Genomic DNA, 24,681 nt, shown 5'->3' on the forward strand with positions numbered 1-24,681 from the left:
CTTCTTGGCCAATCCGGAACAATGAGTATAGTTCTTACTCCTCTCCTCCTTATTATTCTCATTACCCTGGGTAAGAGAGGCAGAGAAGGGAACACATACACCGACTGGTACACCCACGGTGTTACCAGAGCGTCCACAGCTATCGCCTGAGGGTCCCTTGACCTGGCGCAATATCTTTGTAGCTTTTTGTTGAGGCGGGACGCCATCATGTCCACCTGTGGCCTTTCCCAACGGTGTACAATCATTTGGAAGACTTCTAGATGAAGTCCCCACTCTCCCGGGTGGAGGTCGTGTCTGCTGAGAAAGTCTGCTTCCCAGTTGTCCACTCCGGGAATGAACACTGCTGACAGTGCTAACACATGATTTTCCGCCCATCGGAGAATCCTTGTGGCTTCTGCCATCGCCATCCTGCTTCTTGTGCCGCCCTGTCTGTTTACATGAGCGAACGCCGTGATGTTGTCTGACTAGATCAGCACCGGCCGATGTTGAAGCAGGGGTCTAGCCTGACTTAGGACATTGTAAATGGCCCTTAGTTCCAGAATATTTATGTGTAGGGAAGTCTCCTGACTTTTCCATAGTCCTTGGAAGTTTCTTCCCTGTGTGACTGCCCCCCAGCCTCGAAGGCTGGCATCCGTGGTCACCAGGACCCAGTCCTGTATGCCGAATCTGCGGCTCCCTAGAAGATGAGCACTCTGCAGCCACCACAACAGCGACACCCTGGCCCTTGGAGACAGGGTTATCCGCCGATGCATCTGAAGATGCGACCCGGACCACTTGTCCAACAGATCCCACTGAAAGATCCTTGCATGGGACCTGGCGAATGGAATTTTTTCGTAAGAAGCTACCCTCTTTCCTAGGGCTCGCGTGCATTGATGCACCGACACCTGTATTTGTATTAGGAGGTCTCTGTCTAGAGACGACAACTCCTAGGACTTCTCCTCCGGGAGAAACACTTTTTATCCTGTTCTGTGTCCAGAACCATACCCAGGAACAGTAGACGCGTCGTAAGAACCAGCTGCGACTTTGGAATATTCAGAATCCAGCCGTGCTGTTGTAGCACTTCCCGAGATAGTGCTACTCCGACGAACAACTGCTCCCTGGACCTCGCCTTTATAAGGAGATCGTCCAAGCACGGGATAAGTATTTCGGCCATTACCTTGGTAAATACCCTCGGTGCCGGGGACAGACCAACGGCAACGTCTGGAATTGGTAATGACCATCCTGTACCACAATTTTGAGGTACTCCTGGTGAAGAGGGTAAATAGGGACATGCAGGTAAGCATCCTTGATGTCCAGTGATACCATGAAATTCTCCAGGCTTGCAATAATCGCCCTGAGCGATTCCATTTTGAACTTGAACCTTCGTATATAAGTGTTCAAGGATTTCAATTTTAGAATGGGTCTCACCGAACCATCTGGTTTCGGTACCACAACATTTTGGAATAGTAACCCCGGCCTCGTTGAAGGAGGGGTACCTTGATTTCACCTGCTGGAAGTACAACTTGTGAATTGCCGCCAGTACTACCTCCCTTACTCCGAGGGCAGCCGGCAAGGCTAATGTGAGGTGACGGCGAGGGGGAGTCGCCTCGAACTCCAGCCTGTATCCCTGTGATACTACTTGCAGAACCTAGGGATCCACCTGTGGGCAAGCTCACTGGTCCCTGAAGTTCCCGAGACGCGTCCCCACCGCACCTGTCTCCACCTGTGGAGCCCCAGCGTCATGCGGTGGACTCAGAGGAAGCAGGGGAAGATTTTTGATCCTGGGAACTGGCTGTCTGGTGCAGCTTTTTCCTTCTTCCCTTGTCTCTGTGCAGAAAGGACGCGCCTTTGACCCGCTTGCTTTTCTGAAGCCGAAAGGACTGTACCTTACTTAGGCTGTGAGGAAACCTGAGGTAAAAAATTTTCTTCCCAGCTGTTGCTGTGGATACGAGGTCCCAGAGACCATCCCCTAACAATTCCTCACCCTTATAAGGCAGAATCTCCATGTGCCTTTTAAAGGCAGCATCACCTGTCCACTGCCGGGTCTCTAATACCCTCCTGGCAGAATGGACATTGCATTAATTCTGGATGCCAGCCGCAAATATCCCTCTGTGCATCCTTCATATATAAGACAACGTCTTTAATATGCTCTATGTTAGCAAAATATTATCCCTCTCTAGGGTATTAATATTATCTGACAGGGTATCAGACCACGCTGCAGCAGCACTATTTATGCTGAGGCAAATGCAGGTCTCAGTATAGTACCCGAGTGTGTATATACAGACTTCAGGATAGTCTCCTGATTTTTATCAGCAGGCTCCTTCAAAGTGGCCGTATCCCAAGACGGCAGTGCCACCTTTTTTGACAAACGTGTGAGCGCCTTATCCACTCTAGGGGATATCTCCCAACGTGACCTATCCTCTGGCGGGAAAGGGTACGCCATCAGTAACTTTTTAGAAATTACCATTTTCTTATCGGGGGAACCCACACTCTTTACACACTTCATTCACTCATCTGATGGGGGAACAAAACACTGGCTGCTTTTTCTCCCCAAACATAAAACCCCTTTTATGTGGTACTTGGATTTATGTCAGAAATGTGTAACACATTTTTCATTGCCGAGATCATGCAACGGATGTTCCTAGTGGATTGTGTATATGTCTCAACCTCGTCGACACTGGAGTCAGACTCCGTGCCGACATCTGTGTCTGCCATCTGAGGTAACGGGCGTTTTTTGAGCCCCTGATGGCCTTTGAGACGCCTGGGCAAGCGCGGGCTGAGAAGCCGGCTGTCCCACAGCTGTTACGTCATCCAGCCTTTTATGTAAGGAGTTGACATTGTCGGTTAATACCTTCCACCTATCCATCCATTCTGGTGTCGGCCCCACAGGGGGCGACATCCCATTCATCGGCCTCTGCTCCGCCTCCACGTAACCTTCCTCATCCAACATGTCGACACAGCCGTACCGACACACCGCACACACACAGGGAATGCTCTGACTGAGGACAGGACCCCACAAAGTCCTTTGGGGAGACAGAGAGAGAGTATGCCAGCACACACCAGAGCGCTATATAATGCAGGGATTAACACTATAACTGAGTGATTTTTCCCCCAATAGCTGCTTGTATACACATATTTCGCCTAAATTTAGTGCCCCCCCTCTCTTTTTAACCCTTTGAGCCTGAAAACTACAGGGGAGTGCCTGGGGAGCTGTCTTCCAGCTGCACTGTGAAGATAAAATGGCGCCAGTGTGCTGAGGGAGATAGCCCCGCCCCTTTTTCGGCTGACTTTTCTCCCGCTTTTTCATGGATTCTGGCAGGGGTAATTTATCACATATATAGCCCTGGGACTATATATTGTGATGATTTGCCAGCCAAGGTGTATTATATTGCCCTCAGGGCGCCCCCCCCAGCGCCCTGCACCCATCAGTGACCGGAGTGTGAGGTGTGCATGAGGAGCAATGGCGCACAGCTGCAGTGCTGTGCGCTACCTTGTTGAAGACAGAAGTCTTCTGCCGCCGATTTTCCGGAACACTTCTTGCTTCTGGCTCTGTAAGGGGGCCGGCGGCGCGGCTCCGGGACCGAACATCGAGGTCGGGTCCTGTGGTCGATCCCTCTGGAGCTAATGGTGTCCAGTAGCCTAAGAAGCCCAAGCTACCACCAGTTAGGTAGGTTCGCTTCTTCTCCCCTTAGTCCCTCGCTGCAGTGAGTCTGTTGCCAGCAGATCTCACTGTAAAATAAAAAACCTAAACTATACTTTCTTTCTAGGAGCTCAGGAAAGCCCCTAGTGTGCATCCGGCTCAGCCGGGCACAAGATTCTAACTGAGGTCTGGAGGAGGGTCATAGTGGGAGGAGCCAGTGCACACCAGGTAGTCCTAAAGCTTTCTTTAGTTGTGCCCAGTCTCCTGCGGAGCCGCTATTCCCCATGTTCCTTACGGAGTCCCAGCATCCACTTAGGACGTCAGAGAAACATCCTTCATCGCTATAATCATGTAACGTATAGCTTTGGTCATTTTCGGTTGCAATTTTGCATCATCGTCGTCGACACTGGAGTCAGAATCCGTGTCGACATCTGTGTCAACCATTTTGGATAGTGGGCGCTTTTGAGACCCTGAGGGCCTCTGCGCTGTAGGATCAGGCATGGGTTGAGACCCTGACTGGCCCGAGGTATCAGCTTTATCCAACCTTTTATGTAAGGAGTTTACATTATCATTTAACACCTTCCACATATCCATCCAATCAGGTGTCGGCAGCGACACATCAGTCAACTGCACTTGCTCTGCCTCCACATAGCCCTCTTCGTCAAACATGTCGACACACGCGTACCGACACATCACACACACAGGGGAAGCTCTAAATGAGGACAGGACCCCCACAAGGCCTTTTGGAGAGACAGAGAGAGAGTATGCCAGCACACACCCCAGCGCTATATAACCCAGGGATTACACAGTAACTTAGTGTTTACCCAGTAGCTGCTGTAATATTATTAATGCGCCTAAATTTATGTGCCCCCCCTCCCTTTTTTACCCTTCTACCGTGATTCTGCAGGGGAGAGCCTGGGGAACTTCCTCTCAGCGGAGCTGTGGAAGGAAAAAGGCGCTGGTGAGTGCTGAGGAAGAAGGCCCCGCCCCCTCAGCGGCGGGCTTTTGTCCCGCGATTTTTTGTAAAATAAATGGCGGGGGCTCATACATATAACAGTGTCCCACTCTCTATATGCAGCTTTCGCCAGGAGGTATCAATTGCTGCCCAGGGCGCCCCCCCCTGCGCCCTGCACCCTACAGTGACCGGAGTGTGTGGGTTAGTGTGGGCGCAATGGCGCACAGCTGCAGTGCTGTGCGCTACCTCATGTGAAGACAGGAGTCTTCTGCCGCCGATTTCGATGTCTTCTCCGCTTCTGCCGGCTTCTGTCTTCTGGCTCTGCGAGGGGGACGGCGGCGCGGCTCCGGGAACGGACGACAAGGTCAGGTCCTGTGTTCGATTCCTCTGGAGCTAATGGTGTCCAGTAGCCTAAGAAGCGCAACCTAGCCGCAGTTAGTAGGTTTGCTTCTCTCCCCTCAGTCCCACGTAGCAGAGAGTCTGTTGCCAGCAGAAGCTCTCTGAAAATAAAAAAACCTAACTAAATTACTTTCTTATTAGCAAACTCAGGAGAGCTCACTAAAAGTACCCAGCTCTGTCCGGGCACAGATTCTAACTGAGGTCTGGAGGAGGGGCATAGAGGGAGGAGCCAGTGCACACCAGATAGTACTAAATCTTTCTTTAGAGTGCCCAGTCTCCTGCGGAGCCCGCTATTCCCCATGGTCCTTACGGAGTCCCCAGCATCCACTAGGACGTTAGAGAAAATAAAGCAGCCAGTATTTACCCTGCACAGAAACAATATAACCCACCCAAACCTAACTCTCTCTGCAAATATCATATCTGCCACACCTGCAGTGCACATGGTTTTGCCCAACTGCTAACAAGTTTACTGCTGCAATCAGATCTGAATTACCCCCTTAGTGCAACACACACTCGGGCAGGTGCAGACGTGCCAGACCAAGCAGTCTCACTGCTATCATGAGAGGGGAGGCAGTGATTCCACATTCAAATCCCCAGTATTGTGCTGCACTCTGCAGTCACCTAGTGAGGGCGTAGGGCAGTGGTTTCCAAACTTTTTTGAATCACGGCCCCCTAGAATATCAGAAATTTTTTCACGGCACCCCTAGGCCAAAAATTTCTTATTGAGAAATTTAGAAAGAAATAATAAGAATTTACTTACCGATAATTCTATTTCTCGGAGTCCGTAGTGGATGCTGGGGTTCCTGAAAGGACCATGGGGAATAGCGGCTCCGCAGGAGACAGGGCACAAAAAGTAAAGCTTTAGGATCAGGTGGTGTGCACTGGCTCCTCCCCCTATGACCCTCCTCCAAGCCAGTTAGGTACTGTGCCCGGACGAGCGTACACAATAAGGGAGGAATTTTGAATCCCGGGTAAGACTCATACCAGCCACACCAATCACACCGTACAACTTGTGATCTAAACCCAGTTAACAGTATGATAACAGCGGAGCCTCTGAAAAGATGGCTCACAACAATAATAACCCGATTTTTGTAACTATGTACAAGTATTGCAGATAATCCGCACTTGGGATGGGCGCCCAGCATCCACTACGGACTCCGAGAAATAGAATTATCGGTAAGTAAATTCTTATTTTCTCTATCGTCCTAGTGGATGCTGGGGTTCCTGAAAGGACCATGGGGATTATACCAAAGCTCCCAAACGGGCGGGAGAGTGCGGATGACTCTGCAGCACCGAATGAGAGAACTCCAGGTCCTCTTTTGCCAGGATATCAAATTTGTAGAATTTTACAAACGTGTTCTCCCCTGACCACGTAGCTGCTCGGCAGAGTTGTAATGCCGAGACCTCTCGGGCAGCCGCCCAAGATGAGCCCACCTTCCTTGTGGAATGGGCCTTAACCGATTTAGACTGTGGCAGGCCTGCCTCAGAATGTGCAAGTTGAATTGTGTTACAAATCCAACGAGCAATCGACTGCTTAGAAGCAGGCGCACCCAACTTGTTGGGTGCATACAGTATAAACAGCGAGTCAGATTTTCTGACTCCAGCTGTCCTGGAATATATTTTCAGGGCCCTGACAACTTCTAGCAACTTGGAGTCCTCCAAGTCCCTAGTAGGTGCAAGGCACCACAATAAGCTGGTTCAGGTGAAACACTGACACCACCTTAGGGAGAGAACTGGGGACGAGTCCGCAGCTCTGCCCTGTCCGAATGGACAAACAGATATGGGCTTTTTTGAGAAAAAACCACCAATTTGACACTCGCCTGGTCCAGGCCAGGGCCAAGAGCATGGTCACTTTTTATGTGAGATGCTGCAAATCCACATATTTGACTGGTTTTAAACCAATGTGATTTGAGAAATCCCAGAACTACGTTGAGATCCCACAGTGCCACTGGAGGCACAAAAAAGGGGTTTGTATATGCAATACTCCCTTGACAAACTTCTGGACTTCAGGAACTGAAGCCAATTCTTTCTGGAAGAAAATTTACAGGGCCGAATTTGAACCTTAATGGACCCCAATTTGAGGCCCATAGACACTCCTGTTTGCAGGAAATGCAGGAAACGACCGAGCTGAAATTTCTTTGTGGGGCCTTCCTGGCCTCACACCACGCAACAAATTTTCGCCACACGTGGTGATAATGTTGTGCGGTCACCTCCTTTCTGGCTTTGACCAGGGTAGGAATGACCTCTTCCGGAATGCCTTTTTTCCCTTAGGATCCGGCTTTCCATCGCCATGCCGACAAACGCAGCTGCGGTAAGTCTTGGAACAGACATGGTACTTGCTGAAGCAAGTCCCTTCTTAGCGGCAGAGGCCATAAGACCTCTGTAAGCATCTCTTGAAGTTCCGGGTACCAAGTCCTTCTTGGCCAATCCGGAGCCATGAGTATAGTTCTTACTCCTCTACGTCTTATAATTCTCAGCACCTTAGGTATGAGAAGCAGAGGAGGGAACACATACACCGACTGGTACACCCACGGTGTTACCAGAACGTCCACATCTATTGCCTGAGGGTCCCTTGACCTGGCGCAATACCTGTCCCGTTTTTTGTTCAGACGGGACGCCATCATGTCCACCTTTGGTATTTCCCAACGGTTTACAATCATGTGGAAAAAACTTCTCAATGAAGTTTCCACTCTCCCGGGTGGAGGTCGTGCTGAGGAAGTCTGCTTCCCAGTTTCCATTCCCGGGATGAAAAACTGCTGACAGTGTTATCACATGATTTTCCGCCCAGCGAAAAGTCCTTGCAGTTTCTGCCATTGCCCTCCTGCTTCTTGTGTCGCCCTGTCTGTTTACGTGGGCGACTGCCGTGATGTTTTTCCCACTGGATCAATACCGGCTGACCTTGAAGCAGAGGTCTTGCTAAGCTTAGAGCATTATAAATTTACCCTTAGCTCCAGTATATTTATGTGGAGAAAAGTCTCCATACTTGATCACACTCCCTGGAAATTTTTCCCTTGTGTGACTGCTCCCCAGCCTCTCAGGCTGGGCTCCGTGGTTACCAGCATCCAATCCTGAATGCCGAATCTGCGGCCCTCTAGAAGATGAGCACTCTATAACCACCACAGGAGAGACACCCTTGTCCTTGGATATTGGGTTATCCGCTGATGCATCTGAAGATGCGATCCGGACCATTTGTCCAGCAGATCCCACTGAAAAGTTCTTACGTGAAATCTGCCGAATGGAATTGCTTCGTAGGAAGCCACCATTTTTACCAGGACCCTTGTGCAATGATGCACTGTTTTTAGGAGGTTCCTGACTTGCTCGGATAACTCCCTGGCTTTCTCTTCCGGGAGAAACACCTTTTTCTGGACTGTGTCCAGAATCATCCCTAGGCACAGCAGACGTGTCGTCGGGATCAGCTGCGATTTTGGAATATTTAGAATCCACCCGTGCTGATTGTAGCAGTATCCGAGATAGTGCTACTCCGACCTCCAACTGTTCCCTGGACTATGCCCCTATCAGGAGATCGTCCAAGTAAGGGATAATTAAGACGCCTTTTCTTCGAAGAAGAATCATCAATTCGGCCATTACCTTGGTAAAGACCCCGGGGTGCCGTGGACAATCCAAACGGCAGCGTCTGAAACTGATAGTGACAGTTCTGCACCACGAACCTGAGGTACCCTTAGTGAGAAGGGCAAATTTGGGACATAGAGGTAAGCATCCCTGATGTCCCGGGACACTATATAGTCCCCTTCTTCCTGGTTCGTTATCACTGCTCTGAGTGACTTCATCTTAATTTGAACCTTTGTAAGTGTTCAAAAAAAATTTTTTAGAATAAGTCTCACCTAGCCTTCTGGCTTCAGTACCACAATATAGTGTGGAATAATACCCCTTTTCTGTAGTAGGAGGGGTAATTTAATTGTCACCTGCTGGGAACACAGCTTGTGAATTTTTTTCCATACTACCTCCTTGTCGGAGGGAGACTTGGTAAAGCAGACTTCAGGAGCCTGCGAAGGGGAAACGTCTCGACATTCCCATCTGTACCCCCGGGATACTACTTGTAGGATCCAGGGGTCCTGTACGGTCTCAGCGCCATGCTGAGAACTTGTCAGACGCGGTGGAACGCTTCTGTTCCTGGGAATAGGCTGCCTGTTGCAGTCTTCTTCCCTTTCCTCTATCCCTGGGCAGATATGATCTTATAGGGACGAGAGGACTGAGGCTGAAAAGACGGTGTCTTTTTCTGCAGAGATGTGACTTAGGGTAAAAAACGGTGGATTTTCCAGCAGTTGCCGTGACCACCAGGTCCGATGGACCGACCCCAAACAAGTCCTCTTCCTTTATACGGCCATACTGTGCCGTTTGGAATCTGCATCACCTGACCACTGTCGTGTCCATAACATCTTCTGGCAGTTATGGACATCGCGTTTATTCATGATGCCAGAGTGCAAATATCCCTCTGTGCATCTCGCATATATAGAAATGCTCTATAGTCAATAAAATACTGTCCCTGTCAAGGGTATCAATATTTTTAGTCAGGGAATCCGACCAAGCCACCCTAGCTCTGCACATCCAGGCTGAGGCGATCGCTGGCCGCAGTATAACACCAGTATGTGTGTATATACTTTTTATTATATTTTCCAGCCTTGTCAGCTGGTCCTTGAGGACGGCCCTATCTATAGACGGTACCGCCACTTGTTTTGCTAAGCGTGTGAGCGCCTTATCCACCTTAAGGGGTGTTTTCTGGCGGGAAAGGGTATACCGCCCATAATTTTCTATCGGGGGGAACCCACGCATCATCACACACTTTATTTAATTTATCTGATTCAGGAAAAACTATGGTAGTTTTTTCACATCCCACATAATACCCTCTTTTGTGGTACTTGTAGTATCAGAAATACGTAACACCTCCTTCATTGCCTTTAACGTGTGGCCCTAATAAGGAATACGTTTGTTTATTCACCGTCGACACTGGATTCAGTGTCCCTGTCTGTGTCTGTGTCGACCGACTAAAGTAAACGGGCGTTTTAAAACCCTTGACGGTGTTTTTGAGACGTCTGGACCGTACTAATTGTTTGTCGGCCGTCTCATGTCGTCAACCGACCTTGCAGCGTGTTGACATTATCACGTAATTTCCTAAATAAGCCATCCATTCCGGTGTCGACTCCCTAGAGAGTGACATCACCATTACAGGCAATTGCTCCGCCTCCTCACCAACATCGTCCTCCTACCTGTCGACACACACGTACCGACACACAGCACACACACAGGGAATGCTCTGATAGAGGACAGGACCCACTAGCCCTTTGGAGAGACAGAGGGAGAGTTTGCCAGCACACACCAAAAACGCTATAATTATATAGGGACAACCTTATATAAGTGTTTTCCCTTATAGCATCTTAATATATATATAAGCATATCGCCAAATTAGTGCCCCCCCTCTCTGTTTTAACCCTGTTTCTGTAGTGCAGTGCAGGGGAGAGCCTGGGAGCCTTCCCTCCAGCCTTTCTGTGAGGGAAAATGGCGCTGTGTGCTGAGGAGATAGGCCCCGCCCCTTTTTCGGCGGCCTCGTCTCCCGCTCTTAACGGATTCTGGCAGGGGTTAAATATCTCCATATAGCCTCCGGAGGCTATATGTGAGGTATTTTTAGCCAAAATAGGTATTCATTTGCCTCCCAGGGCGCCCCCCTCCCAGCGCCCTGCACCCTCAGTGACTGCCGTGTGAAGTGTGCTGAGAGGAAAATGGCGCACAGCTGCAGTGCTGTGCGCTACCTTTAGAAGACTGAGGAGTCTTCTGCCGCCGATTCTGGACCTCTTCTTACTTCAGCATCTGCAAGGGGGCCGGCGGCAAGGCTCCGGTGACCATCCAGGCTGTACCTGTGATCGTCCCTCTGGAGCTGATGTCCAGTAGCCAAGAAGCCAATCCATCCTGCACGCAGGTGAGTTCACTTCTTCTCCCCTAAGTCCCTCGTTGCAGTGATCCTGTTGCCAGCAGGACTCACTGTAAAATAAAAAACCTAAGCTAAACTTTCCTAAGCAGCTCTTTAGGAGAGCCACCTAGATTGCACCCTTCTCGGCCGGGCACAAAATCTAACTGGCTTGGAGGAGGGTCATAGGGGGAGGAGCCAGTGCACACCACCTGATCCTAAAGCTTTACTTTTTGTGCCCTGTCTCCTGCGGAGCCGCTATTCCCCATGGTCCTTTCAGGAACCCCAGCATCCACTAGGACGATAGAGAAATTACATTAAGTAGATCGCGTTTATATGTCATCCTTAGGGTCAGTTGTGTGGTGAGGGACAAGATTTGCTTCTGTTTGGCCACATATTTTATGACTGGCAGCCACCAGCACTGGTTTTGCCTATTATATTGACCATGAATAATTTGAATTGGTCCTGGACCACCAACCCAGGGAACCCCTGCATGTGTCCCGAGGCACCCCAGGGAGCCACGGCACACAGTTTGGGAACCTCTGGCGTAGGGTAAGGGGGCAGCCTGTGGTAGGCAACCACAAACCAGACATCACTTATCTACAGGGACCATCTTTACAGGATGGTGACTGAGGATTGGCGCTGGGCTTTGGGAGAAGATGCATCTCTGATGCAGCATAGCTCCTCCTGCTTGGCAGACTATATTCATGGAATGGCGCTTGCCAAAAGATTGACACACTGGAAGCAGCTCCAGCTCCTCCTCTTCTGAACTACAGCTTGCAGGGAAGCATTTCAGAGCTTGGATGGTTTAGTTCTGTCTAGATTGATTAACGGGAAGTTTATCAAACCTTCAAGAAGATAAAGTGGAGAAGTTGCCCATAGCAACCAAACCATAAAGAACTGTAATTTTATCGAATATGCTAGATAGATATTTTTATTGTCATTGTTAAAATAAGAATTTACTCACCGGTAATTCTATTTCTCGTAGTCCGTAGTGGATGCTGGGAACTCCGTAAGGACCATGGGGAATAGACGGCTCCGCAGGAGACTGGGCACATCTAAAGAAAGAATTAGGACTATCTGGTGTGCACTGGCTCCTCCCCCTATGACCCTCCTCCAAGCCTCAGTTAGGACACTGTGCCCGAAAGAGCTGACACAATAAGGAAGGATTTTAAATCCCGGGTAAGACTCATACCAGCCACACCAATCACACCGTATAACTCGTGATAGGAACCCCGGTTAACAGTATGATAACAAAAGGAGCCTCTGAACAGATGGCTCGCAATAATAACCCGATTTGTGTAACAATAACTATTTACAAGTATTGCAGACAATCCGCACTTGGGATGGGCGCCCAGCATCCACTACGGACTACGAGAAATAGAATTACCGGTGAGTAAATTCTTATTTTCTCCGACGTCCTAGTGGATGCTGGGAACTCCGTAAGGACCATGGGGATTATACCAAAGCTCCCAAACGGGCGGGAGAGTGCGGACGACTCTGCAACACCGAATGAGAGAACTCCAGGTCCTCCTCAGCCAGGGTATCAAATTTGTAGAATTTTGCAAACGTGTTTGCCCCTGACCAAGTAGCAGCTCGGCAAAGTTGTAAAGCCGAGACCCCTCGGGCAGTCGCCCAAGATGATCCCACCTTCCTTGTGGAATGGGCTTTTACAGATTTAGGCTGCGGTAGTCCTACCGCAGAATGCGCCAGCTGAATAGTGCTACAAATCCAGCGCGCAATAGTCTGCTTAGAAGCAGGAGCACCCAGTTTGTTGGGTGCATACAGGATAAACAGCGAGTCAGTTTTCCTGACTCCAGCCGTCCTGGAAACATAAATTTTCAGGGCCCTGACTACGTCCAGTAACTTGGAATCCTCCAAGTTCCCAGTAGCCGCAGGCACCACAATAGGTTGGTTCAAGTGAAACGCTGATACCACCTTCGGGAGAAACTGAGGACGAGTCCTCAATTCTGCCCTATCCATATGGAAAGTCAGATAAGGGCTTTTATATGACAAAGCCGCCAATTCTGACACACGCCTGGCCGAAGCCAGGGCCAACAGCATGACCACTTTCCACGTGAGATATTTCAAATCCACAGTCTTAAGTGGTTCAAACCAATGTGATTTCAGGAACTCCAAAACCACATTGAGATCCCAAGGTGCCACTGGAGGCACAAAAGGAGGCTGAATATGCAGTACTCCCTTGACAAAAGTCTGAACTTCAGGCAGGGAAGCCAGTTCTTTCTGGAAGAAAATCGACAGGGCCGAAATCTGGACCTTAATGGACCCCAATTTGAGGCCCAACGTCACCCGTTTGCAGGAAATGCAGGAATCGACCCAGTTGAAATTCCTCCGTTGGGGCCTTCCTGGCCTCACACCACGCAACAAATTTTCGCCAAATGCGGTGATAATGGTTTGCGGTGACATCCTTCCTGGCTTTGATCAGGGTAGGAATGACTTCCTCCGGAATACCCTTTTCCTTCAGGATCCGGTGTTCAACCGCCATGCCGTCAAACGCAGCCGTGGTAAGTCTTGGAACAGACAGGGCCCCTGCTGCAGCAGGTCCTGTCTGAGCGGCAGAGGCCAAGGGTCCTCTGAAAGCATCTCTTGAAGTTCCGGGTACCAAGCTCTTCTTGGCCAATCCGGAACCACGAGTATAGTTTTCACTCCTCGCCTTCGTATTATTCTCAGTACCTTGGGAATGAGAGGCAGAGGAGGAAACACATAAACCGACTGGTACACCCACGGTGTTACTAGAGCGTCCACAGCGATCGCCTGAGGGTCCCTTGACCTGGCGCAATATCTTTTTAGCTTTTTGTTGAGGCGGGACGCCATCATGTCCACCTGTGGTCTTTCCCACCGGTATACCAGCATTTGGAAGACTTCTGGATGAAGTCCCCATTCTCCCGGGTGGAGGTCGTGCCTGCTGAGGAAGTCTGCTTCCCAGTTGTCCACTCCCGGAATGAACACTGCTGTCAGTGCTAACACATGATTTTCCGCCCATCGGAGAATCCTTGTGGCTTCTACCATTGCCCTCCTGCTTCTTGTGCCGCCCTGTCTGTTTACATGGGCGACCACCGTGATGTTGTCTGATTGGATCAGTACCGACTGGTTCTGAAGCAGGGGCCTTGCTTGGCTTAGGGTATTGTAGATGGCCCTTAGCTCCAGAATATTTATGTGAAGCGAAATCTCCTGATCTGACCACAGTCCTTGGAAATTTCTTCCCTGTGTGACTGCCCCCCAGCCCAGAAGGCTGGCATCCGTGGTCACCAGGACCCAGTCCTGTATTCCGAATCTGCGGCCCTCTAGTAGATGAGCCCTCTGCAGCCACCACAGCAGCGACACCCTGGTCCTTGACGACAGGGTTATCCGCTGTTGCATCTGGAGATGGGACCCGGACGATTTGTCCAACAGGTCCCACTGGAAAGTCCTTGCGTGGAACCTTCCGAATGGAATTGCTTCGTACGAAGCTACCATTTTTCCCAGGACTCGTGTGCATTGATGTACCGACACCTGTCCCGGTTTTAGGAGGTCTCTGACTAGAGATGACAACTCCTCGGCTTTTCCCACTGGAAGAAACACTTTTTTCTGGTCTGTGTCCAGAATCATTCCCAGGAACAGAAGACGTGTCGTCGGGACCAGCTGTGACTTTGGAATATTGAGAATCCAGCCGTGCTGTTGTAGCACTTCCCGAGAAAGTGCTACCCCCACTACCAACTGTTCTTTGGACCTCGCCTTTATCAGGAGATCGTTCAAGTACGGGATAATTAAAACTCCCTTCTTGCGAAGGAGTATCATCATTTCGGCCATTACCTTGGTAAAGACCCTCGGCGCCGTGGATAACCCAAACGGCAGCGTCTGGAACTGATAGTGACAGTCCTGTACCACAAATCTGAGGTACTCCTGGTGAGGGGGGTAAATGGGGACATGTAGGTACGCATCCTTGATGTCCAGGGAGACCATGTAATCCCCCTCGTCCAGGCTCGCAATAACCGCCCTGAGCGATTCCATCTTGAACTTGAACCTTTTGATATACGTGTTCAAGGCTTTTAAATTTAAGATGGGTCTCACCGAACCGTCCGGTTTCGGTACCACAAACATTGTGGAATAGTAACCCTTTCCTTGCTGAAGGAGGGGTACCTTGACAATCACTTGCTGTGAATACAGTTTTTGGATAGCCACCAACACTGCCTCCCTGGCAGAGGGAGTTGCTGGTAAGGCAGATTTTAGAAAACGGCGGGGGGGGGGGGGGGGGGGGGACGTCTCGAATTCCAGCCTGTACCCCTGAGATACTACTTGAAGGGTCCATGGATCCACCTGTGAGAGAGCCCACTGTGTGCTGAAATTTCTGAGACGGGCCCCCACCGTACCCGGGTCCGCCTGTGAAGCCCCAGCGTCATGCTGTGGACTTACCGGACGCGGGGGAGGACTTTTGCTCTTGGGAACTGGCTGTATGCTGCAGCTTTTTCCCTCTACCTTTGCCTCTCGGCAGAAAGGACGCGCCTCGAGCCCTCTTGTGTTTTTGGGGCCGAAAGGACTGTACTTGATAATACGGTGCTTTCTTTTGCTGTGGGGTAGCTTGTGGCAAAAATGTCGATTTCCCAGCCGTAGCTGTGGAAACGAGGTCTGAAAGACCATCCCCAAACAGTTCCACCCCCTTATAAGGCAAAACTTCCATGTGCCTTTTTGAATCGGCATCACCTGACCACTGCCGAGTCCATAACCCCCTTCTGGCGGCAATGGACATTGCACTTATTTTTGATGCCAGCCGGCAAATATCCCTCTGTGCATCACGCATGTATAAGACAGCGTCTTTTATATGCTCTACTGTCAGCAAAATATTGTCCCTATCCAGGGTATCAATATTATCCAACAGGGAATCTGACCACGCGGCAGCAGCACTGCACATCCATGCTGATGCAATCGCTGGTCGCAATATAATGCCCGTGTGTGTATATATAGCTTTTAGGGTAGCTTCCTGCTTTCTATCGGCAGGATCCTTTAGGGCGGCCGTATCCGGAGACGGTAGTGCCACCTGTTTTGATAAACGTGTAAGCGCTTTATCTACCCTAGGGGATGTTTCCCAACGTGACCTATCCTCTGGCGGGAAAGGGTACGCTGCCAATAACAGTTTAGAAATTATCAATTTCTTATCGGGGGAAGTCCAGGCTTCCACACACACCTCATTTAATTCCTCAGATGCAGGAAAAACTACTGGGAGTTTTTTCTCACCGAACATAATACCCTTTTTTGTGGTACCTGGGGTACTATCAGAAATGTGTAATACATTTTTCATTGCCTCAATCATGTAACGGGTGGACCTATTGGAGGGTACATTAGTCTCATCGTCGTCGACACTGGAGTCGGTATCCGTGTCGACATCTGTGTCTGCCATCTGAGGTAGCGGGCGTTTTAAAGCTCCTGATGACATTTGAGACGCTGGAACAGTCACAAGCTGAGTAGCCGGCTGTCCTATGTCGTCAAGCCTTTTATGTAAGGAGCTGACACTGTCACGTAATTCCTTCCATAAGTCCATCCACACAGGTGTCGACCCTTCAGGGGGTGACAACACACTTACAGGCATTTGCTCTGCCTCCACATCATTTTCCTCATCATACATGTCGACACAGCGGTACCGACACACAGCACACACACACAGGGAATGCTCTGACAGAGGACAGGACCCCACAAAGCCCTTTGGGGAGACAGAGGGAGAGTATGCCAGCACACACCAGAGCGCTATATACCACAGGGATATCACCTATAAAGTGTGTTTTCCCCTTATAGCTGCATATATATTATACTTCCCCTAAATATGTGCCCCCCCCCCCCCCTCCCCCCTCTCTTTTTTACCCTTTCTGTAGTGCAGGACTGCAGGGGAGAGCCAGGGAGCGATCCTTCCAGCGGAGCTGTGAGGAAAAATGGCGCCAGTGTGCTGAGGGAGATGGCTCCGCCCCTTTTTCGGCGGGCTTTCTCCCGCAATTTTAAGATTTCTGGCAGGTGTTAATATACACCTATATAGCCTCTGGGGCTATATATGGTGTCAGTTTGCCAGCCAAGGTGTTATTTATTGCTGCTCAGGGCGCCCCCCCCCAGCGCCCTGCACCCATCAGTGACCGCAGTGTGTGGTGTGCATGAGGAACAATGGCGCACAGCTGCAGTGCTGTGCGCTACCTTGGAGAAGACAGAAGTCTTCAGCCGCCGATTTTCCGGACCTTCTTGCTTCTGGCTCTGTAAGGGGGACGGCGGCGCGGCTCCGGGAACGGACGACGAGGTCGGGTCCTGTGTGCGATCCCTCTGGAGCTAATGGTGTCCAGTAGCCTAAGAAGCCCAAGCTACCACCACTTAGGTAGGTTCGCTTCTTCTCCCCTTAGTCCCTCGCTGCAGTGAGCCTGTTGCCAGCAGGTCTCACTGTAAAATAATAAACCTAAATTATACTTTCTTTCTAGGAGCTCAGGAGAGCCCCTAGTGTGCATCCAGCTCAGCCGGGCACAGAAATCTAACTGAGGCTTGGAGGAGGGTCATAGGGGGAGGAGCCAGTGCACACCAGATAGTCCTAATTCTTTCTTTAGATGTGCCCAGTCTCCTGCGGAGCCGTCTATTCCCCATGGTCCTTACGGAGTTCCCAGCATCCACTAGGACGTCAGAGAAAAAGAAACAAAATTAAGATCTGGGACATTCACATAATCATTACAAATCACCGTTCAAATTAAGGCGAACAATAACAGATGGAAAGAAACTGTACTTAAAACGAGATGTTCTCGTTCTAATACACCTGAAGCGTCTACCGGAAGGAAGAAGGTATAAGATGCAATGGTTAGGATGATAAATCTTGTACAATGCTTTTTCCTTTGCGGAGGCAGTTATCAACATAGATATCATCAGTTGACAGAAGCTCACAGCCCACGATACTCATAGCTGTATGTACAACACGCACCAGTATCTTCCGCTCACCCTTGGTGCTGTTACGATAGCACACTATAATACAGTACGTCACCACGCTTTCAATTACACAGCGATAAAACCTAACTAAACTTGCCCTGGATAGGTTTGCAGCGCGCAATTTCCTAAGGAAGAATAGGCGCTGCTGGGCTTTCTGTGCAATACATGCAATATTAGTAGCCCACAACAAATCTGAAATAACAGTGCCCAAGAGTTTAAAATATCCAACTTGCTCAAGTTCTCAATAGTTAAAAAGGTATCAGCTCAGATCTCCCTTGGCATCTAAAATCCATAATTATCTTGTTTTTTTCAAATTCAAAATAAAGCCATTGCTGTTGCTCCACTTGACCAAGGCCTCAACATCGTCACAGTACGCCCTCTCGTCACTGTCCGGGATGAGCCCCACAACAGTGGTGTCATCAGCAAACTTGTGACAGGGTAATACAAATTCTAAGGAATGCAATCATGGGTAAACAAAGAAAATAAAAGGGGACTTCAAACACACCCCTGGGGGGTACCCATACTGATTTTGAGGACATTAAATTACCCATTTTCACTTGTTGTGGCCTACCAATTAAAAAGTCTAAAATCCAATTACATAACATGACAGAAAATCCCAAACTTGTCAGTTTGGATAACAAAGTCACTGGCAGTATAATATTAAAAGCTGAGCTAAAATCAACAAAGAGCACTCTAACAGAGGTATTTGGTCCTTCTAAATGACAGAGGGGAAGAGTGAACCACAGACAACAAAGCATCCTCCGCTGACCTGTTTCGCTTGTAGGCAAATTGATGGTTGTCAAACCCAACAGGTAAATTACAATTCTCTCAAAGCTCTTCATTATGAGGAGGGCGGGGGGTGGGGGGGAATAACAGTAGTATACTTAAAACATTCTGGAACTACACAAGTTGCCGATAAAAAGTTAAAAATAAAAATCTGGGTCAACTCACTGGCACACCCCTGCAGCACTTTCCCTGGAATCCCATCCGGACCAGGCGATTTCCTAGTACAGACTCTTAATAAACTATTTCTAACCGCAGTCTTGGAGAGAACAAACATACAGGGACATACAGCTTATTTAGGACTTTCAGCTATTGACAATGCTTCCAAGCATTCTCAAAAAAAAAAAAAAACACAGGAGAATGGACCTGGAGAAGTCAGTCATTCTCAAGAGGTCAGTGGGTCCCTCTAGGGAAACTTCTGTAGTATTTCACCATTAGAGGTTAGCACCACTGACTATAATGGTATGGAAGTTGAAGCAATGAACCTTAAAAAAAAGGAGGTTATCCAACTGTGATATAGACCATGCTCAGGGCTAAAAAGCTTGCTTCAGGTAGCAATTATCAAGGGATCCAGAGGACTTCTGACTTGAGATGCAAGTACAAGAGGTTTCCAAGCACTTCTTTTTTTAATTGGTGTCCAACATGATGGTTTGGAAAGTGGGATAAAAATAGGATTTTAATACCTACTGGTAAATCCTTTTCTCATAGTACATAAGGGATATTGGGGGAAACTAGTACAATGGGATATAGACAGGGTCCAAAGGAGCCAGTGCACTTTAAATTTTCTTCACTGGGTGTGCTGCCTCCTCCCCTCTATGCCCCCTCCCGCAGGCAGTTATAGGTAAAAAACATGCCCGAAGGAGAAAGGACATATATGAGAGAAGGAACATAACAGAAAGGGTGGTGAGATTTACATATCAGCACACCACTAACATACAATAACCAGCAACGGCTGGTAACAACAACAGCTGAACAGGCAACTATAGAACAAGAACCTGCAGAAAAGTCCACGCACTGAGGTGGGCGCCCAATATCCCTTATGGACTACGAGAAAAGGATTTACCGGTAGGTATTAAAATCCTATTTTCTCAAAAGGGATATTGGGGGAAACTAGTACGATGGAGACGTCCCAAAGCTTCCAGAACAGGTGGGAACGTGCAGAGACTGCTGCAGCACCGTATCCTCTTTGGCCAGGGTATCAAAATTTGTAGCACTTCATAAAAGTGTTCTTCCCCGACCAGGTAGCAGCTCGGCACAGTTGCAAGGCCGATACTCCACGGGCAGCCGTCCAGGAAGAGCGCACTGATCTAGTAGAGTGGGTCTTTAGAGACTGTGGAACAGGTAAGGCTGCCAACACATAGGCCTGTTGGATAGCAAGACTAATCCAACAAGCAATGGACTGCTTTGAAGCACAGCAACCTTTTTTCTGCGCATCATAGAGAACGAACAAGGAATCCGACTTTCTGACCCCAGCTGTACGCTTGACATATATCTTCAAGGCCCGCACAGCATCCAATGCCTCCGGAGGGGCAGAAGCATCAGAACTGGACGGAATCACAATAGGTTGATTCAGATGAAACGCGGAGACAACCTTCGGCAGGAACTGCTGTCTAGGCTGGAGCTCCGCTCTGTCCTCGTAAAAGACCAAGTAGGGACTTTTACACGATAAGGCCCCCAATTCTGAAACAAGTCGAGCAGAAGCCAGGGCCAGTAACATCACTGTCATCCATGTGAGGTACTTGTCTTCTACAGTCATCAGAGGTTCAAACCAGGAGGACTGTAGAAATTTCAACACTACATCCACATCCCAGGAAGCCTTAGGCGGCACAAAGGGAGGTTGTATATGGAGTACCCCTTGCAAGAAAGTCTGAACTTCTGGCAACACTGCCAATTTCTACTGAAAGAAATTGGAGAGCGCTGAAATCTGGACCTTAATGGAACCCAGACGTAAGCCCTTATCCACACCAGCCTGCAAGAAATGTCCCAAGTGAAACTCTGCAGGAGGAAATGTGCATTCCTCGCACCAAGAGATATACCTCCTCCAGATATGAGGATAATGTTTTGACGTCATAGGTTTCCTGGCCTGGACCATGGTTGCAATAACCTTTTTGAAAAGGCCCTTGTGAGCTAGGACGTTCCGCTCAACCTCCATGCCGTCAAACGAAGTTGTCGTAAGTCCGGGTAGACGAACGGTCCCTGTTGAAGAAGATCGCTTCTTAGTGGTAGAGGCCAAGGGTCTTCGACGGACACCAATCCGGGGCAATCAGAATTGCCTGGACAACTTGATTCCTGATTCGCTTTAGCACTCTTGGGAGCAATGGGATCGGAGGAAACAGGTAGACCAGCTGGTACGGCTAAGACGACGCCAGTGCATCCACAGCCCTCACTTGAGGGTCCCTGGTCCGCAAGCAATACCAGGGAAGTTTCTTGTTAAGACGAGAAGCCATCATGTCTATTTGTGGGAAACCCCACCGATCGATGATCTGCCGGAACACCAGATGGTGGAGACCCCACTCCCCCCAGGTGGAGATCGTGACGACTCAGGAAGTCCGCCTCCCAGTTGTCCACACCCAGAATGAAGATTGCTGACATGGGTCTTGCGTTTTTTTTCCGCCCAGAGGAGTATCTTTGACACCTCTCGCATGCAGGCTCTGCTTTTTGTTTCTCCTTGTCAATTGATATACGCCACTGCCGTGGCTTTGTCAGACTGTACCTGGATTGCGTGATCCTTCAGCAGAGGAGACGCTTGAAGTAAAGCATTGTAGATCGCCCGAAGTTCCAGAATGTTGATTGGAGGCTTTTGCGGGAAGACCACCTGCCCTGGAACTGCGGCCCTTGGGTGACAGCTCCTCATCCTCACAGGCTCGCATCCGTTGTGAAGAGGGTCCAATCCTGAATTCCGAAACTCCGGCCCTGAAGGAGATTGGAGGACTGAAGCCACCACACGAGGGAAATCCTGGCCTGAGGTGACAGCCAAATTATCCGGTGCATCTGGATATGTGATCCGGACCACTTGCTCAGGAGATCCAATTGAAATGTTCTGGCGTGGAACCTCCCATATTGGATCGCTTCGTATGAGGCGAGCATCTTCCCCAACAATCTGATGCAAAGATGGATGGAAACGTGAACAGGTCGGAGCACCATGCGGACCCTCTCCTGCAGTGTTCTCGCCTTGTCCTCTGGTAAAAACACCTTCTGTGCTACAGTATCCAGCAACAACCCCAGGAACAGGAGCCTCTGAGGTGGCTCCAAGTGGGACTTCTTTAAGTTGAGGATCCACCCATGGTCGGGCAGAAAACGGATGGTGCGGTCGATATGGTGCATCAAAAGTTCCCTGGATCTTGCCTTTATCAGGAGATCGTCTAGATAAGGCACCACATTTATCCCTTGGATCCGGAGTTGAAGCATCATCAGCATCATCTCCGACATCACCTTCGTGAATACCCTCGGTGCTGTTGACAGGCCGAAGGGCAGTGCCTGGAACTAGAAGGTATGCCTGATGAGGATGCCAAATCAGAATGTGGAGATAGGCATCCTTGATATCCAAGGAGACCATAAATTGCTGGTCTTCCAGGCCCGCAATCACTACACGCAGGGATTCCATCTTGAACACCTTTAAATAAGGATTCAAGGCTTTCAGATTCAGAATGGGTCTGACCGAACCGTCTGGCTTCGGCACCACAAACAGGTTTGAGTAAAACCCTTTGCCGCGTTGCGGTAGAGGTACTGGAACAATGACGTGGTATTGGACCAATTTTTGGATAGCCTGTTGAAACGTAACTTGCATAGCCTCCAAAGCTGGTCTTTGGGAAAGGCCGGCTGCAGTGTATATAGATTTTAGGGTAATTTCTATTTTTCTATCCCCAGGATCCTTCATGGTAAAGGAGCCTGGGGCAGGCAACACCGCCTTTTTAGACAGGCGAGAGACAGAGACATCCAGCCCAGGGGGTTCCTCCCAAAACTTTCTACCTTGATGAGCAAATGGGAAAGTGCGCAAAAACTTTTTGAACACTTTAAAAAATTTTGTCTGGATTCTTCCAGGCCTGTTTGAATAATTCATCTAACGCTGGAGATTCAGGCAAAGAAAAACAATTGCTGCGAAGAAGCATCATCTAGAGGGAGCTGCAACACATCCCTTATAGCCAAAATGAGGGGGTTCAATACCCTGAATAGAATCAGTATCCCCACTAATGGGATCCGGGTCATCCCCATCATCATCTGTATCAGAAAGCAGAGCAGGTAAACCCCGCGTCCGGGGACCTGTGCAACAGCCCTAGCAGCTAAGTCTGCAACAGCTTGTTGCAGTAGCAGAGTTTTCTGCACATTAGCAGTGAGCTGGGAAGGCATATCTGACATCATATCTCCCCCAGCCTCTTCACTAATTTGTGAATATTGACTACATTGCTCACAGGAAACAGAATCATTAGACAATCAGGGCCGTCTTTTCGTATGGGCTCAAAGGGCTCCTGCCCAAGGGCCCCAGGAGTCTAAGGGCCCTAGGCTGATAGCTGAGGGTCCCCTCTTTCCATGGGTACCAGATTTTTTAAAATCGGCCCTGGGGAACCAGAGATATCGAACCTCGAAGCAGTGGTCCCCATCCAAGACTGTTAATTGCTCTTCCCAGCCAGATATCTTGGGTTCTGTCTGACTTATAGCTTTTCTTAGCGGGCTCTCCAAAATATGGGACCCATTCCCTTTCAGTGGACACTGGCAGCTTGATTCTACTGTGCCCAGAACTGGAGATATAAGCCTTCCAGCAGCTGGTCCCTGCTCCAGCTCCACATGCCTGGTATGCAGTTTTATATTTTCACCGGTGGATTGCTCTGCCTCCTGAACTCTGATCCCCTAGTCCCCAGTACCTCCTGAAAATCTTTTTCCAGGAACTGGAGACATCTGCAGTCAAGCAAGCTGCCCTCTGACCGGAAAATGATGAATATTAAGTCCACTCCACTATCCACCCCTCCCCTGAGAATTACACCCCCCATACCACCCTGGAAGTCATGTACCAGGGACCATTCATTCAGCTCAATGCCTCTCCTACAGCTTAGTGTTCTCTCTCTCCCTCCCCATCTCCACCATCTGTGCAGTAAAGGAGTAATTAGCAGAAATTACTGCTCCAAGTCCTACATACTGAGCGGAAGATAGAACACCTCCTACCACCCACTGATAGCACCCCCCACACCTACCGCTGGAGGATCGGTAGGGGGCACAGTGCATTGCTGTGCCCAGGGGCCTACACTGCTGTTAAGACGACCCTGTAGACAATGGAGAGAATCTGGTGTGACAGATACTGCACAGGTTGTGCTTACCCATATTCACGTTAAGTACAAACACATACACACAGACACTTATAATGCAAGCCTGCTTTTCCTACTGTATGTGAGAGGAGACACACAGAGGGAGAAATACCAGCACACCCGGAGCTGCACAGCCTTAGTGAGACTGTCAGCTCTGTATCACAATAACACTAATAAATGTAGTCCTGAATAGGCTCAGAATAGTGTACAACAGTGGCTATCCCCCTTTAGCTACACCCCGTACCAGTTTCCAGCGCGTCTTTGAGGCAGGAAGCGCTGAGTGTGTGCTGCTGATGGCTTCCGTAAGCAGAGGAAGACGCCTAACGTCGCCGATCCCGTTCTGAGGAAGCTCCGCCCCCTCCAATGGCGCCGGAGCTATACATAATATATATACTGGCAAAGTCTCCCCTAAGCTTAAAACCTCACACAAGTGCTTGGTTAAGCATGTTTGAGCCAGTGTAGTCACGGGGGATCCTAGCGGGACCCGTACTTCGCGCCCATGATCAGCTGCACTTTGAACCGGGGACCTCCCTAGTGGGGCCCCCGGTGTGTACTCACTACCGATGTCACCTTCAAGCAGCATTAGGGGTAAGCGGCGTGCTGCGACTGCAACAGCTAAGGCGCAGTGCCCCGCTGAACAAACTGCCCCTCAGGACGGTGGTCCTGCAGCGGGGAAGCGGCTCTGCACCTCGCAAGGCCGGTGACAGTCCTTCCCCCCCCCCCCTAACTCCCACGTCGCAGGTATGCTGTTGCCCAGACAGCCTAC

At 49.5% G+C, this 24,681-nt stretch overlaps 1 protein-coding gene across 2 annotated transcripts in view; it reads right to left on the reverse strand.

Annotated features, from left to right (window-relative positions):
- ZWILCH (zwilch kinetochore protein) overlaps positions 1-24,681 on the reverse strand; it is a 189,327-nt gene that overhangs the window by 159,445 nt on the left and 5,201 nt on the right. The window lies entirely within an intron of this gene.

Source organism: Pseudophryne corroboree, chromosome 6, assembly GCF_028390025.1.
Source record: "Pseudophryne corroboree isolate aPseCor3 chromosome 6, aPseCor3.hap2, whole genome shotgun sequence".
NCBI classification, from domain to species: domain Eukaryota; kingdom Metazoa; phylum Chordata; class Amphibia; order Anura; family Myobatrachidae; genus Pseudophryne; species Pseudophryne corroboree.